This window comes from Oncorhynchus keta, unplaced genomic scaffold, assembly GCF_023373465.1.
Source record: "Oncorhynchus keta strain PuntledgeMale-10-30-2019 unplaced genomic scaffold, Oket_V2 Un_contig_9508_pilon_pilon, whole genome shotgun sequence".
NCBI classification, from domain to species: Eukaryota; Metazoa; Chordata; class Actinopteri; order Salmoniformes; family Salmonidae; genus Oncorhynchus; species Oncorhynchus keta.
In genome coordinates this window covers 1-15741 of record NW_026290572.1, presented here as the reverse complement: position 1 = coordinate 15741, position 15741 = coordinate 1, and the positions used below count along the sequence as shown (strand labels likewise).

The 15741-nt window shown below is 44.5% G+C and overlaps 2 long non-coding RNA genes across 2 annotated transcripts; both read right to left on the bottom strand.

Annotated features, from left to right (window-relative positions):
• Positions 1-914: 914 nt before the first annotated feature.
• On the bottom strand, positions 915-3241 carry LOC127927125 (uncharacterized). The gene is made up of 3 exons (XR_008126195.1): positions 3182-3241; positions 1127-1201; positions 915-1011 (listed from the first exon to the last, which is right to left on the bottom strand). It is a non-coding gene; the product is annotated as an uncharacterized LOC127927125 (long non-coding RNA).
• Positions 3242-6610: 3369 nt separating this feature from the next.
• LOC127927124 (uncharacterized) lies at positions 6611-8347 on the bottom strand. Its single transcript, XR_008126194.1, has 3 exons — positions 8269-8347; positions 7560-7684; positions 6611-7229 (listed from the first exon to the last, which is right to left on the bottom strand). It is a non-coding gene; the product is annotated as an uncharacterized LOC127927124 (long non-coding RNA).
• Between the last annotated feature and the right edge of the window lie 7394 nt (positions 8348-15741).

Here is a 15741-nt window from a genome sequence, read left to right as displayed (position 1 = left end):
TGTCTCCATAAGGGAATACAAATAACATTAAGCCTTAGTAAATAACATACTCAACACCTTAGCAACGAGCCTAAAACCAAATATGGTCATATCAGGAAGTCTACTTGATGAAGAAGGAAGCAAACCTCAATGCTTTAGATCCTGCTGTTTAGTCAAGTTAAGTGTGAAACTGTCACGACTTCCGCGAGAAGTCGGTCCCTCTCCCCTTGTTCGAGTGGCGTTCGGCGGTGGGTCACCCGACCTTCTAGCCACCTCCTGATCCACTTTTCATTTTCCATTTGTTTCGTCTTACACACCTGGTTTCAATCCCCTAATTACTTGTTCATTTGTTTAACCCTCTGCCCCCATGTTTGTTTGTGAGTAATTGTTTGTATGTAAGACGGTCCGTTATGTGGGCTCGCTTTATTGTATTATATTTGTCTATTTTGAGTAAATTACGTTTATTTACTCACATCTGCTGTCCTGCACCTGACTCCTCTACACACAGAGCACATTACAGAAACAATAAGTAGAAAATAATAAAGAAAATAAAGACAGGAACAAGATTAAATTATATCAGATTCTCTGTTTACAGGTGTTGTATCTTAATTTGATCAGTTTCTCACAGCAGGAAGAAATAATACCACAGCAACAGGAAATACTAATTATTGTGTGGCTTATATTTAAATTGACACTTTTGTAGGGGTTGATATTTTTTTAGTTAGAGCAAATTAAGTCTGAAATGTTCAAGTGGAAATTACAAACTTTAGATGCCTTTTTAAACTTTGAATACATGAGACATGTGCATTTCCTGCAACAACAAGGTGATCAAATTAAGATTTAACATCTGTAACCCTAACTCTGCTTCGCCAACAGACCAGACCAAGAGATAACAGAGAACATACATTGATATAATGACACAAGACTGATATAATAGTAAAGTTTCACTTTATTATCTAATAATCATTAAGATACAGAAGCTCTCTGCTGTCCCATTGCAGTGCTGTTTGGTTCACTCTGGCCCTTTGGTCCCTAGAAGACAAACAGTGCAAAGAGAAGGTTACTAGTGAGGGGTGTGTGTGTATGTGTGTGTATGACTGCTCACAAGTTACTTTGAGGTGAGTGTGATGATATCAAAAATACTCACAGGTGATTGGTCCGATGGTAAGGGGCTTTGGGAGGCCGAGGTGGAGACAGAGCGGGATATTCTTCTACCACAGTTCTGAGGAGAGAGACCAAAGACAGTCAGAGAGAACTGACCTTGAGGAGAGAGACCAGGGAGACACCAGACACTGAGGCAGAAACACCAGGGAGACACCAGACACTGAGGCAGAAACACAGGGAGACACAGACCCTGAGGGCAGAAACACTGGGGAGACACCAGGGAGACACCAGACACTGAGGCCCAGAAACACCAGGGAGAGACCAGACACTGAGGCAGACACCAGGGAGGGCAGACACTGAGGCAGAAGCCTGAGGAGACACCAGACCCCTGGGGCAGAAACACCAGGAGACACAGACACTGAGGCAGAAACACCAGGGGAGACACAGACACTGAGGCAGAAACACCAGGGGAGACACCAGGGAGACACCAGACACTGAGGCAGAAAAACCAGGAGACACAGACACTGAAGTAGAAACACCAGGGAGACACCAGGGCGACACCAGACACTGAGGCAAACACCAGGAGACACAGACAATGATGAAGAAACACCAGGGAGACACAGACACTGAGGCAGAAACACCAGGGAGACACCAGACACTGAGGCAGAAACACTGGGGAGACACCAGACACTGATGCAGAAACACCAGGAGACACCAGACACTGAGGCAGAAACACCAGGGAGACACCAGACACTGATGCAGAAACACCAGGAGACACCAGACACTGATGCAGAAACACCAGGAGACACCAGACACTGATGCAGAAACACCAGGAGACACAGACACTGATGCAGAAACACCAGGGAGACACCAGACACTGAGGCAGAAACACCAGGGAGACACCAGACACTGAGGCAGAAACACCAGAGAGACACCAGACACTGAGGCAGCAACACCAGGGAGACACAGACACTGAGGCAGAAACACCAGGAGACACCAGACACTGAGGCAGAAACACCAGAGAGACACACCAGACACTGAGGCAGCAACACCAGGGAGACACCAGACACTGAGGCAGAAACACCAGGGAGACACCAGACACTGAGGCAGAAACACCAGAGAGACACCAGACACTGAGGCAGCAACACCAGGGGAGACACCAGACACTGAGGCAGAAACACCAGGGAGACACCAGGGAGACACCAGACACTGAGGCAGAAACACCGGGGAGACACAGACACTGAGGCAGAAACACCAGGGAGACACCAGACACTGAGGCAGAAACACCAGGGAGAGACCAGACACTGAGGCAGAAACACCAGGAGACACCAGACACTGAGGCAGAAACACCAGGGAGAGACCAGACACTGAGGCAGAAACACCAGGGAGACACCAGGAGACACCAGACACTGAGGCAGAAACACCAGGGAGACACCAGACACTGAAGCAGAAACACTGGGGAGACACCAAACCCTGAGGCAGAAACACCAGGGAGACACACCAGACCCTGAGGCAGAAACACCAGGGAGACACAGACACTGATGCAGAAACACCAGGGAGACACCAGACACTGAAGCAGAGACACCAGGAGACACCAGACACTGAAGCAGAGACACCAGGAGACACCAGACACTGAGGCAGAAACACTGGGGAGAGACCAGACACTGAGGCAGAAACACCAGGGAGACACCAGACCCTGAGGCAGAAACACCAGGGAGACACCAGACCCTGAAGCAGAAACACTGGGGAGACACCAGGGAGACACCAGACACTGATGCAGAAACACCAGGGAGAGACCAGACACTGAGGCAGAAACACCAGGGAGACACCAGGGAGACACCAGACACTGATGCAGAAACACCAGGGAGAGACCAGACACTGAGGCAGAAACACTGGGGAGACACCAGACCCTGAGGCAGAAACAGGGAGAGAGACCAGACACTGAGGCAGAAACACTGGGAGAGACCAGACACTGATGCAGAAACACCAGGGAGAGACCAGACCCTGATGCAGAAACACCAGGGAGACACCAGGGAGACATCAGGAGACATCAGCGACACTCAGTAGGACTAGAGAGAGGGAGATGTTGAGGACTAACCGGAGTGCAGGAGGAGCTCCTCTGGTCACACAGGCTGAGTCTGCAGTGCAGGAAGACATCGGTAGTCCCCTGGTACAGGAACAGCAGAGCAGAGCGAGCCTGAGAGACGAGCCGCTCTCCTCCACCCCTCACCTGATGATGGTCGCTAGGGCACCTGTGACAGAATAATTTCATGGTATAGAAAAACTCTATTAAATACAATGCCTTCAGAAAGTATTCACACCCCTTGACTTTTCCATATGTTGTTGTGTTACAGCCTGAATTTAAAATGGATTAAACTGTGATTGTGTTTCACTGGCCACACACACAATACCCCATAATGTCAAAGTGGAAATATATATTTTTTAAATGTTTACAAATTCGTTAAAATGTTAAGCTAAAATGTCTTGAGTCAATAAGTGTTCAACCACTTTGTTATGACAAGCCTTAATAAATTCAAGTAAAAATCTACTTATCAAGTTATGTCCCTTTGAGTATTGTGAAGTTATTATTTACACTTTAGATGGTGTATTAATAAACCCAGTCACTACAAAGATACAGGCATCCTTCCTCAGTTGCCGGAGAGGAAACTGCTCAGGGATTTCATCATACAATGGTAACTTTAAAACAGTTAGAGTTAGTTTAATGGCTGTGATGGAAGAAAACGTGCGTGGATCAAGAACATTGTAGATACTCCACAATCCTAACCTAAATCACACAGTGAAAATAAGGAATCCTGTACAGAATACAAATATTCCAAAACATACAATCTGTTTGCAATAAGGCACGAAAGTAAAACTGCAAAACATTTGGCAAAGAAATTAACTTTACGTCCTGAATACAACTTGTTATGTTTGGGGCAAATCCAACACAACACATCACTGAGACCCACTCGTCATATTTTCAAGCATGGTGGTGGCTGCATCATGTTATGAGTATGATTGTCATCGGCAAGGACTGGGGAGGTTTTTAGGATAAATAGAAACGGAATAGAGCTAAACACAGGCAAAATCATAGAGGAAAACCTGGTTCAGTCTGTTTTCCAACAGTCACAGGGAGACAAATTCACCTTTCAGCAGGACAATAACATAAAACACAAAGCCAAATATACACTGGGTTACTTACCAAGATGACATTGAATGTTGCTGAGTACCTAGTTAAAGTTTTGACTTAAATCAGCTTCAAAATCTATGGCAGACTTGTCTAGCAATGATCAACAACCAACCTGACAGAGCCTGAAGAAGGACTTTTTAAATATGGATTTTTTAAATAATAATGTGTCAATATTGTACAATCTATGTGTGCAAGGCCCTTAGAGACTTACCCAGAAAAAAAAAAAAGGCCCTTAGAGACTTACCCAGAAAAACTCACCGTTGTAATCATTGCCAAAGGTGAGTCGAACATGTATTTACTCAAGGGGGTAAATGAGATATTTCTGTATTTCAGTTTCAATAAATGTGCACAGATAAACAGCACATTTTCACTTCATCATTCTGTGTTATTGTGTGTAGATGGGTGAAACAAATACATATTTAATCCATGTTGAATTCAGGCTGTAACACAAAATGTGGAATAACTCAATGTATGAATACAATTAGTATTTTATGTATTTAACCAGGTAAGTTGACTGAGAACACATTCTCATTTACAGCAACGACCTGGCGAATTTAGCCAGGACACCGGGGTTACCACCCCTACTCTTACAATAAGTCCCATGGGATATTTAGTGACCACAGAGAGTCAGGACACCTGTTTAACATCCCATCAAAAAGACAGCACATCACACAGGGCAATGTCCCCAATCACTGTCCTGGGGCATTGGGATATTTTTTTTTAGACCAGAGGAAAGGGTGCCTCGTACTGGCCCTCCAACACCACTTCCAGCAGCATCTGGTCTCCCATCCAGGGACTGACCAGAACCAACCCTGTTTAGCTTCAGAAGCCAGCCAGCAGTGGGTGATATGCTGCTGGGAAATAAATATTTAAATATTCATACAGAAAAATAGTTTTAGTAAATGGTCAGACACAACTCAAGAAGGCACAGACAGACCTGTTCTGAATAAGGACGTATCGCATAAGATCATCAAAGTTGGGGGTGTGAGTCGCGTAGCAATTCTCCAGCACCACCACTAACTGGTCGTATGTCTCGTCCACAGACACGCCCACGTGCAAGGCAGAGCCCACTGGCAGGAGGACTTCTCCAGGTGGGTACGCCTCTGTGAAGTTGGCGTTTCGATACAGAGACATGAAGGATTCGGCCTTGGCACCTAAACCTGAAACTCCACCCTCCGTCCTGTCGAGAGGTGAACATGAAGCAACCAGATATGAGACAGACTCATCCTTGTTACTGACGTTTGGAAGTCAGATCTGTCATGGAATGATAAGACTAAATGTAGCTCATCATGACAGCTTGAGTTGATGATGAAGTTAGATGATGATGAGGAAATGCAAAACAAACCGTCCTACAAAAATACTCAATCCTATTTCTCACAGCAGGTAGGGTTTGATGGCCACATCAGGCTGCTCTCTGTCTCCAGGGGATAGGCACAGGAGAATGGAATGCTCAGGGGTTGGGAGAGAGACTCGTTTCTTGCATTTAATGGGTAAACAAATAAGCTGTTGGAGTAGACAGCATGGGTGCTGTTGGTCTGGAGAAAAGACAAAAAGGTCATAAGATAGATGTAATACATGCATACTCCTCCAGTGCATCCATTTTTGGGACAAATTGAGGTAACGTGTTCTCACCTCCAGAGTGTTTCCACAGCGTCCCTCCCTTCGCTCCACCTGGTACCACACCGTGCCGTTAGCCTCCTGGTGGGCGGAGCAACTGGGGTCGGCCAGGTGACCAGAGGGAAGGATCCAGGCGTCCGGCCTCCAGGTTAACCATCTGAAGACCCACCTGTATGAAGTTAGGCCCACAGACCAGCTCCAGAGCTCAGCAAAAACACAGAATGTTACAAAACAAAAACACACAAAACAAAGATATATGGATTCACTTCTGATCTTTGCTGTGGTGTCTCTGTTGGGACAATATTTTACACCTCTTTATTTAGTTATTCTTTAACACTCACCTTTCCTCTCACACCTCCAGTTGATCTTATCATCACTCACACAGGCGTCAAATACTCCACATGTAGAACACACCTTGGTGTTGACATCTAGAAGGACAGGAGGAGAGGGTAATAGATTTGATGTGACTAATTGGAGTGCATTCCAGACATCTTAAATATTCTTGTCGTCCTTAAGAATCAGAGACGATCATTGTACTATACCTGCACAGTAGGCCAAGTTGCATTGTGTTGGAGGGACAAACTTGTAGACATAGTAATTTCCATAGCAGGCTTTAACATGGATGGGATTTTCTCTAAAACGGCAGCATTCTGAGAACCAGTGTCCACAGACACCCCTCTGAACCACCCCATCTAACAGCTGGGGATGAGGTTCTGAGCCACATGGGGGCAGCGGTTCCACACATGTACCTTTCCACACACCTCTCTGGCATCTGAACACTGGTGTCCCCAAGGAACAGGCGATACCAGCCCTGCCAGTTGATGCTCTGGTCGCAATGCTCGCCATTAACGTTGCCGTTGTTGGTGGTGGAACGCCAGGCATCATTCAGTACAGTGTAGTGCAGGCAGGGTCTGCACAGAGGGACGTTCCACCAACACTGATACAGTCCTCTCCCACTGGACACCGTCTCCCCCCGCACTGAAACTGCACTGAACGGGAGTCACCAGGACTGGAGTGGAGGTCGTCTTCAGGAGGCACCAAGCAGTTGAAGGATCCGGGGGTGTTCTCACAGACCTGAGGAGGGCTGCAGGGTTGGTCTGGGAGGGAACACTCGTCAACGTCCACACAGCCTAACTCCGTTGACCAGCTGTAACCTTGATGACAGCAGGAGCCGCCAGCGCAGAGCTTGAGGTCGTAGCAGGTGATGCCGTTGCCGACAAAGCCTGGTTTACAGTTGCAAGTGACTAACTTGAATGAGGAAGACTCAACCTCATTGTTGAGTAGAGAGCAAGACAGGTAGCATGAGGGTGGCATGCCTCACAGCTGGTGACGACAGAACCTGTGAAGGAAACAACTACTATTGACTTTCCTTGAGTTAAAGCCATGGCTAATATCAAGGAGTTTAGAGACCGCTACGGGACAGTACAGCAACAGAACAGTAAAAAAATACAAGTAACAATAATATGGAGACCACAACGGAATCAAGTCTTTACTTTTTTGTGTATGTCTCCTAAACTATTTTGGGTACCTGTTGCCTGGAGCAACATAGAATGTATTTTGAATGAATTGTCAAATCAAATATAACAAAATCCCATACAGGATGTTAAGATGTTAACGTAGATAATCTTGTCTAGATGCACTTACTCAATTGCATGTTGTTCAACCTTACCGGAGCTATCAGCTGTGATGGCAGGTATCAGCATTAGAAGTAGTAAGCCTGGCATTATCAGAGGATGACCCATGTTACTGCTCGTCATGCCTTGAGGGTGTAAAGAACCAGATGTAATCCTTTTCCTAACAAAACAGAGAAATGTGGAAAGAATTTTTATGACTCCTCTTTTACATATTCCACATATTTCTTGAAGCACAACATGTAACAGTATCCCTTTCCTGCCGTCAAAGGACCTTCAAAGGACCTTTGAAATGTTATTAATACTTTTCATAATTAATAAAGATTTTTTTTTTTTTTTTAATCTTAAAATGTCTAACAGTTTTGCTATATTTCAGTCTTATGTGATGTACCTATATATAAAGTGTAATATTGGGAAGCAAACTCAAAATTGAATACATTTCAACTCTATATCTGACATGGTACAGGTGTGTTATTTAAATTTATAAGCCCATAACCATGTGTGTGAGGTGGATACTTTGGTTTCAAAGTAGATATATTTAAGACTACCAAGAAACACTTTGTGTGACCCTGATTTACCCAATGCAGTAAAGGTTAATCAATAGTGTACAACTTGAATGCACACTTCACTTCTAAAAGACACATTTAATTAAGCTCCAGATTTGGTTGCATGGCTAGTTTTAAAGTACACGAGACCACTAAACTTATCATGAATACTATCAATTGCCTAAGAAACTTGTAAACTTACCTGTGTGCTTTGATGATGTGAACTGTCAATCTCTGTTTTTCTGACATTATAAACCCTGCCAGGACTACGAGTGTGTTCCAGACAGTGATGTGGAGTATGACATCATCACTATTGTATATCGTTTCTGGGAAACAATAAATTGGGGTCATCAGATTGTAGCAAAGCAATATTTAACCTGACCTCAAACTACAAAGTTAACTAAATGAAAGGCTTGTCTATCTCTTTGTTATCTCTCTTTAATAAAAGACAGTGTGCCAGGGACTGGTAGTCTTGGTGTTGCAGCAGTATGCATATACTCCAGAGGCAGCTTAGACCAGGGCCACGTGCTTGACTTTCTTCTATGGTCTCTAATCCCATTCTACCTGTGTCCTCCCAACCTGTGACCACTCTTCCTGTGACCCGCCCTCCAATGTATCTGCACAGGCTTTCCTGTCCTGTCGGCCCTGGTCCCCCCTTCCCCTAATTCCACCCATGATCCATCTTCAACAAAAAGGGTAAGATGACGATTAGGGGGAAGAATAAAACATCTATTGAAGCTCCCTCTCTGAGGAGACTTGTGGTGCTCTCCATCCTGATGGAGCCCTGCTTCCCAGCCCCGACCCTAACTGTCATATACTCTGAACAACTGTCTGACCTAGATGGTCATATGGTAAGAAGCAGGAGTTTTTACTCTCACCAAAGTAACAGTGTGGTCAAAGACTTAGTAATTAGTTGTAGTCACAATCAGGTTACCTATAACTCCAAAATATATATGTTTTGGGGTTTTAAATATGTATTAACTTATTTTCAGATAACTTCGAACTACCCACAATCACCAATGTCATTAAGAGAACCTGCCCTGCTACCGAGTCCGTATGCTAGCTCACTAGCTAGCATGAGCTGGCTAACATTAGCCGCTAAGCATGCGAGCATTACTGATCAGCGTGCATTCCCTACACGTGGGGCATTCTGCACGTTCAGCTCCAACAGGCAGGCTCTGAAAACAATTATGTCTGACTTTGGAATTCTGATCAGTTGTGATCGGTTTTATGTAAAAAATGTGGGTGTAACTTTGATTTGCTTCACTTTAACCTTATACTTGAAACCTTTACTTCTGCCACTGTGCAAGGCAGTTAACCCCCAACAACAACTGCTCTCCGGGTGCCAATGCCGTAGATGTGAATTAAGGCTGCCCCTCGCACCTCTCTGACTTAGAAGGGTTGCGTTAAATGTGCAAGACACATTTCAATTTCAAAATGCAAGATATCCAATCTTGTAAATGCATCGAGGCCTTCCAGGGTAGTGTTCCTGGGCCCACTGGTTAAGAATCACTGACCTAAATCACTTTAGTGCCACATAGTTAATACCCGTGAATAAACAAACCACTTCTGCTCCATGCCAAACATTTTATGACGGAAATGAGGAAATTAATTTTACGAGGATACTCATGTCTGATACAACCAGAACAAAACACTGATAAAGAGTAATGCACAGAGTACAATATTAAAGTATTCTGACCACTTCCTTTTCCAGATGTTGTTACAGCCTTATTCTAAAATGCATAACATTTAATTTTCCCTCATCAATCTACACACAATACCCCATAATGATAAAGCGAAAACAAGTTTTTATTTAGATTAGTATTCCCGACCCTAAATGTGTTTCTGTGCATGCACATTTTTATTTGCTGTGTTTTAGTTAAAGAAACGCTACAGAACTTGAGTACGTACATTTTTTAAACCTCTTAACTTCTTGTTAATCCAGCCACAGTGTCAGATTCCAAAAGGCTTTACGGCGAAAGCAAACCATGCAATTATCTGAGGACAGGATCATAAAAGGTCATTTTGTTCAAATAATTATGTTGTTATATCCCAAAATGTCCATTGATTTGACACGTTTGATTCAGAAAACACCGGTTCCAACTCGCCCAACATGACTACAAGTTATCTAATAAATTACCTGTAATCTTGGTCCAAACATTTCAAACAACTTTCCTAATCCAACTTTAGGTATTATAAAAGGTAAATAATCGATAACATTTTAGACGGGATAAACTGTGTTCAAAAGCGGATAAAATCAAAGTGGAACGAGCTTCAGGTCCCGCACCCCAAACAAAACAGTCCCCATGGCTATACACCCAGAAAGGAAAGGGCTACTTCTTCATTACTCAAAGGAAAAACATCAACCAATTTCTAAAGTCTGTTGACATCTAGTGGAAGCCATAGGAACTGCAAGCATATTTCTATTAAAACGAGCTTGCCATAGAAACCTAATAGAAAACAGGTTGACCTAAAACAAAAGAATACCTGGATGGATTGTGCTCGGGGTTTCGCCTGCCAAATCAGTTCTGTTATACTCACAGACATTATTCAAACAGTTTTAGAAACAGTTTTAGAAACATATTACATATCCTAGCTTCTGGGCCTGAGTAGCAGGCAGGTTACTTTGGGCACGCTTTTCATCCGGATGTGAAAATACTGCCCCCTATCCCAGAGAGGATCATCTATGAGCAGAACAACTGTTTTACCTCAATTATCTACTAAATTCTTAGCTTGAAAGTGACTGTTTTTGGGAAGCTGTGTGAGGCTATTTTGAGTACTACAATTTGAATTCCCAGCGAATGAGCTTCAGCACCTTGCCATTTAATTAAAAAAAAATGTATTTCACCTTTATTTTAAACATATAGGCTAGTTGAGGACAAGTTCTCATTTACAACTGCGACCTGGCCAAGATAAAGCAAAGCAGTGCAACACAAAGATGGAATAAACAAACATACAGTCAAGAATACAATAGAAAAATATATATAGTGTGTTTCTTCTCAGGTTTTTGCCTGCCCTATGAGTTTTGTTATACTCACAGACATCATTCAAACAGTTTTGAAACTTCAGAGTGTTTACTATCCACATCTACTAATAATATGCATATTCTAGCTTTTGGGCCTGAGTAGCAGGCAGTTTACTCTGGGCACCTTATTCATCCAAGCTACTCAATACTGCCCCTAGTCCCAAAGAAGTTTTAAGCGTGTCCCAGTTTAGGTCACCTAACAGCACGAGCTCTGAAGAAAGATGGGGGCAATCAATTCACATATGTTGTTGTCATGACGTTGGCCTGTTGGGGAGGTTTATGACCCCCATACATTCCTTTCCCCTTTCTCCTCTCTAGTCTACTGATGTGACTATTGAAAATCCCTTTGTTAACATAGAGAGTCTGGTAACATCAAAAGGTGGCAAAATGAACCATATTTCGGTAATCCAACCAGTTGAAAATATGCATTGGTACTTAATGAATATAATGTCAGATCAGTTGGCGTCTGAGACATTATTACTGATGATAGGACGACATAAACTGTGTCTTGGAAAGTCTACACATTCTAGTTATCAGATTCATATGGAATTGTTGTGCAATTTAAATGTTTAAATATGAAACTATTTGTGAAAAGATTAAATGTAATTTTAGCGTCTTAAATGAGAGAACGGTTTGTCATAGAGAAACCTCCTAGCCGTTGCGTTAGCGCAGCAACTGTAGACGTGGGCTAGGAGAGGATGGACAGAGTATCCATTCTACCACGCTCCAGTTCACCACCAGACATTCTTCAGAGGACCAGAGATCCATGCTGGACCACCCCGCCTTCTATCTACGACCAATCTACCGAAGCGCATTTTTTCAAATGGGTGTTATTTAGAATGCATAAGATTCTGTATTTATGATAGCATAGCTTCTCCCTTTGTTCCTCAGTCTTCCCGCTCTTTCATTCAAAACCCAACCCCTTTTCTTTGTGTAACCAGCCATCATATCTGTTCCATCCACTAGGACGTTTCCCGTTATGACATCATTTGTAATCAATGTATGATCCATTCAGTGTAGATGTAATTCTGTGTGGTTATTTAGGTATTTAGTAAATAAATAATTAAACCACATGTTTTATTGCTGATTCGACTTGTTAGCCAGGGTTCGTGAAGATAACCAAGAATTTACAACTTTCAGATGAGACTGAATAAAGTGACTATTAAATATTGACTCCTACTGATGTAAAAGATTACTAGGTCTTTAAGAGTTTATTCTGAAGATAACAGCTCTATAAACATTATTTCGTGGTGCCCTGACTTTCTAGTTAATTATATTTACCTGATTAGCTTAATCATGTAATATTAATTACAGATACATTATTTTATAGAATAGCATGTCCTATCACTTAATCCAGCATAGCCAAAGACACGACAGCGTCCAGGCACAGCTGAGCGCAGAAGGTGGTCTATAGCAAATCGGCAACAGTGAGAGACCTGTTTCTGGAAATGTGGATTTTATAAGTAGGAGCTCTATCTTGTCGGAAAATGTTATAGTTAGGGATGGAAATTTCAGTGGTTTTGGTGGTCTTCCTAAGCCAGGATTCAGACACACCTAGGACATCCCGGGTTGGCAGAGTGTGCTAGGGCAGTGAATAAAATAATCTTAGGGTGGAGGCTTCTAATGTTAACATGAATGAAACCTTTTACGGTTACAGAAGTCAACAAATGAGAGCGCCTGGGGAATGGGAGTTGAGCTAGGTACTGCAGAGCCTGGATTAACCTCTACATCACAGAGGAACAAAGGAGAAGTAGGATAAGAGTACGGCTAAAGGCTAAGAGAACTGGCAAAGGTTTCTGGAGCAAGGTATAATAGATTCAAGGCATGACTGCACAGACAAAGGTATGGTAGGATGTGAATACAGTGGAGGTAAACCTATGCACTGGGTGGACGATGAGAGAGAGATATTGTCTCTCAAAAATATAATTTAAACCAGGTGAGGTCACCGCATGTGGGAGGTGGAATTAAAGGGTTATCTAAGGCGTATTTCCCATTTCCTGTTTGACCGCAAGGTTTTATGTGTATTATGACACCTCCACTGTGAGGCCCTATATTGCATACAAAATGGTACGCGCTAAATAGTATGCGAAGATGAGTACATAGTATACAGTTTAAGTATGGTGAACGCTAGTATGGGTATTCAAACACACTTACCCTTTTCTTCTTCTTAGAACTCCCAGGGTAATAAATGCCAACCACATGTTTTTATCAGCAACCAATAAAATGTTGACCCAGGCTACAGCCCTGCTCTTAAAGGGAAATAAATGCCAACACAGCAAACACAACAGTCTCTAAACATTAACTAACTTATCTAATTGGCTAGCCTTACTGGCACACCATGGTTTTATCAGCCCATCAAGTTCAGAGTCAAATGTCCAGTGGAACGAATTGTCCAGTCAAACCAAAATGGCCAGTGAGTTCCAAATGTCGGGTAAACCAAATGGCCAGTGAAACCAAATGTCCAGTGAAACCAAATGTCTAGTGTAACGAATTGTCCAGTCAAACCAAATGGCCAGTGGAACCAAATGGCCAGTGAAACCAAATGTCCAGTGAAACCAAATGGCCAGTGGAACCAAATGGCCAGTGAAACCAAATGGCCAGTGGAACCAAATGTCAGTGAAACCAAATGGCCAGTGGAACCAAATGTCCAGTGAAACCAAATGGCCAGTGGAACCAAATGTCCAGTGGAACCAAATGTCCAGTGGAACCAAATGGCCAGTGGAACCAAATGGCCAGTGAAACCAAATGGCAGGTAAACAACCACATAAAAAATGGCTTCAGTTCTCCCCAATTAAGGTGCCACCAACCTCCTGTGTTTTCATGGACGAGCCTAATATCACCATGCTCAATTCAAAGCGTCGTCTGGAGTGGAGTAAAGCTTAATAGCTTAATATAACTTAATATACCCTAAATAATACATTTTCAAAACTTCTTAAGCTTCATGGCTGGCTTATTCCTGAATGATTTAGGATTATTATGTTGTTTAACGACATCAATGCAGGAACAAAACAGCCTAGCGCCCTCGAGCACCAGAGAGGGGGAGCGGGGAACAGGCGTGACAAGGTGGTACACTGTCCTTCTCTCAGCACATATCAAAGCTGCAGGCTAAAGTTCAATTCTTGACTTGGTTTCCTCTATAGATTAATCCTCCGCTTTCCCCTCAGCTGCCAAACTATCCCTGATTCAAATGACCATCCTACCCATGCTAGACCACGGAGATGTAATATATAGATCGGCAGGTAAGGGCGCTCTCGAGTGGCTAGATGTTCGTTACCATTCTTTACCACAATAATTGGGGAATTGAAACCAGGTGTGTAAAGCAAAGATAATACACATGGAAAATGAAAAGTGGATAGGCCATGGCTAGAAGGCAGTTAACGCTTGACCGCCGAATGTCGCCTGAACAAGGAGAGGGACTGACTTCGGCGGAAGTTGTGACAGTACCCCCGAGCCGCGCATTGACACCGACCTCGGGGACGACCCGAAGGAAGAGGCGCAGGGCGATCCGGATGGAGACGATGGAAATCCCATAGCAATGAAGGGTCCAAAAACGTCCTCCACCGGCACCCAGCATCTCTCCTCCAGACCGTACTCCTCCCACTCCACGAAGTACTGAAGGCCCCTCGCCCGACGCCTCGAGTCCAGTATGGCTCAAACAACATACGCCGGGGCACCTCGATGTCCAGAAGGGGCGGAGGAACCTCCCGCACCTCAGACTCCTGGATGGGAACAACCACCACTGGCCTGAGGAGAGACACATGGAACGAGGGGTTAATACGGTAATCTGGGGAAAACTGTAACCTGTAGCAAACCTCGTTCAGTCTCCTCAGGACTTTGAATGGACCCACAAACCGCTGGACCCAGCTTCCGGCAGGGCAGGTGGAGGGGCAGGTTTCGGGTCGAGAGCCAGACCCGGTGCCTCACTGCGGTGGCGATCAGCACTTGCCTCTGACGCCTCATGTCCCGTTGCAGGTGCACATGAGTGGCGTCCCAGGTCTCCTCTGAGCACATAAACCATTCGTCAACTGCAAGAGCCTCGATCTGGATCTAATGCCAAGGTGCCGGCCCTGGCAATAAGACCGCAGAAACCAACCCACATCCTGGTTTACTCTCTCCACCTGCCCGTTACTCTCGGGGTGAAAACACTATATACACAGGCACCCCGTAGTGCTGGAAGACGTGTGTAAACAGGGCCTCCACAGTCTGTAGGGCCATAGGTCGTGGTGTTGCCCTGTGTGGGAGGAAAATCTGTGAGGAAAGCCACCGATAGGTACGACCACGGCCGTTATGGAACGGGTAAGGGCTGTAACTTCTCTCTGGGCAGGTGCCTAGGGGCCTTGCACTGGGCGCACACCGAGCAGGAGGAAACATAAACCCTCACGTCCTTGGCCAAGGTGGACCACCAGTACTTCCCACTAAGACAGCGTTCCTGTCCGACCGATGCCAGGATGACCAGAGGAGGGTGACATGTGGGCCCAATAGATCAAACGGTCGTGGACAGCAGACGGAACGTACAGACGCCCAGCTGGACACTGGGGAGGAGTGGGCTCTGTGCGTAATGCCTGCTCAATATCCGCGTCCAGCTCCCACCCCACCGGTGCCACCAAGCAAAAGGCCGGAAGCATGGGAGTGTGATCCATGGACCGCTCC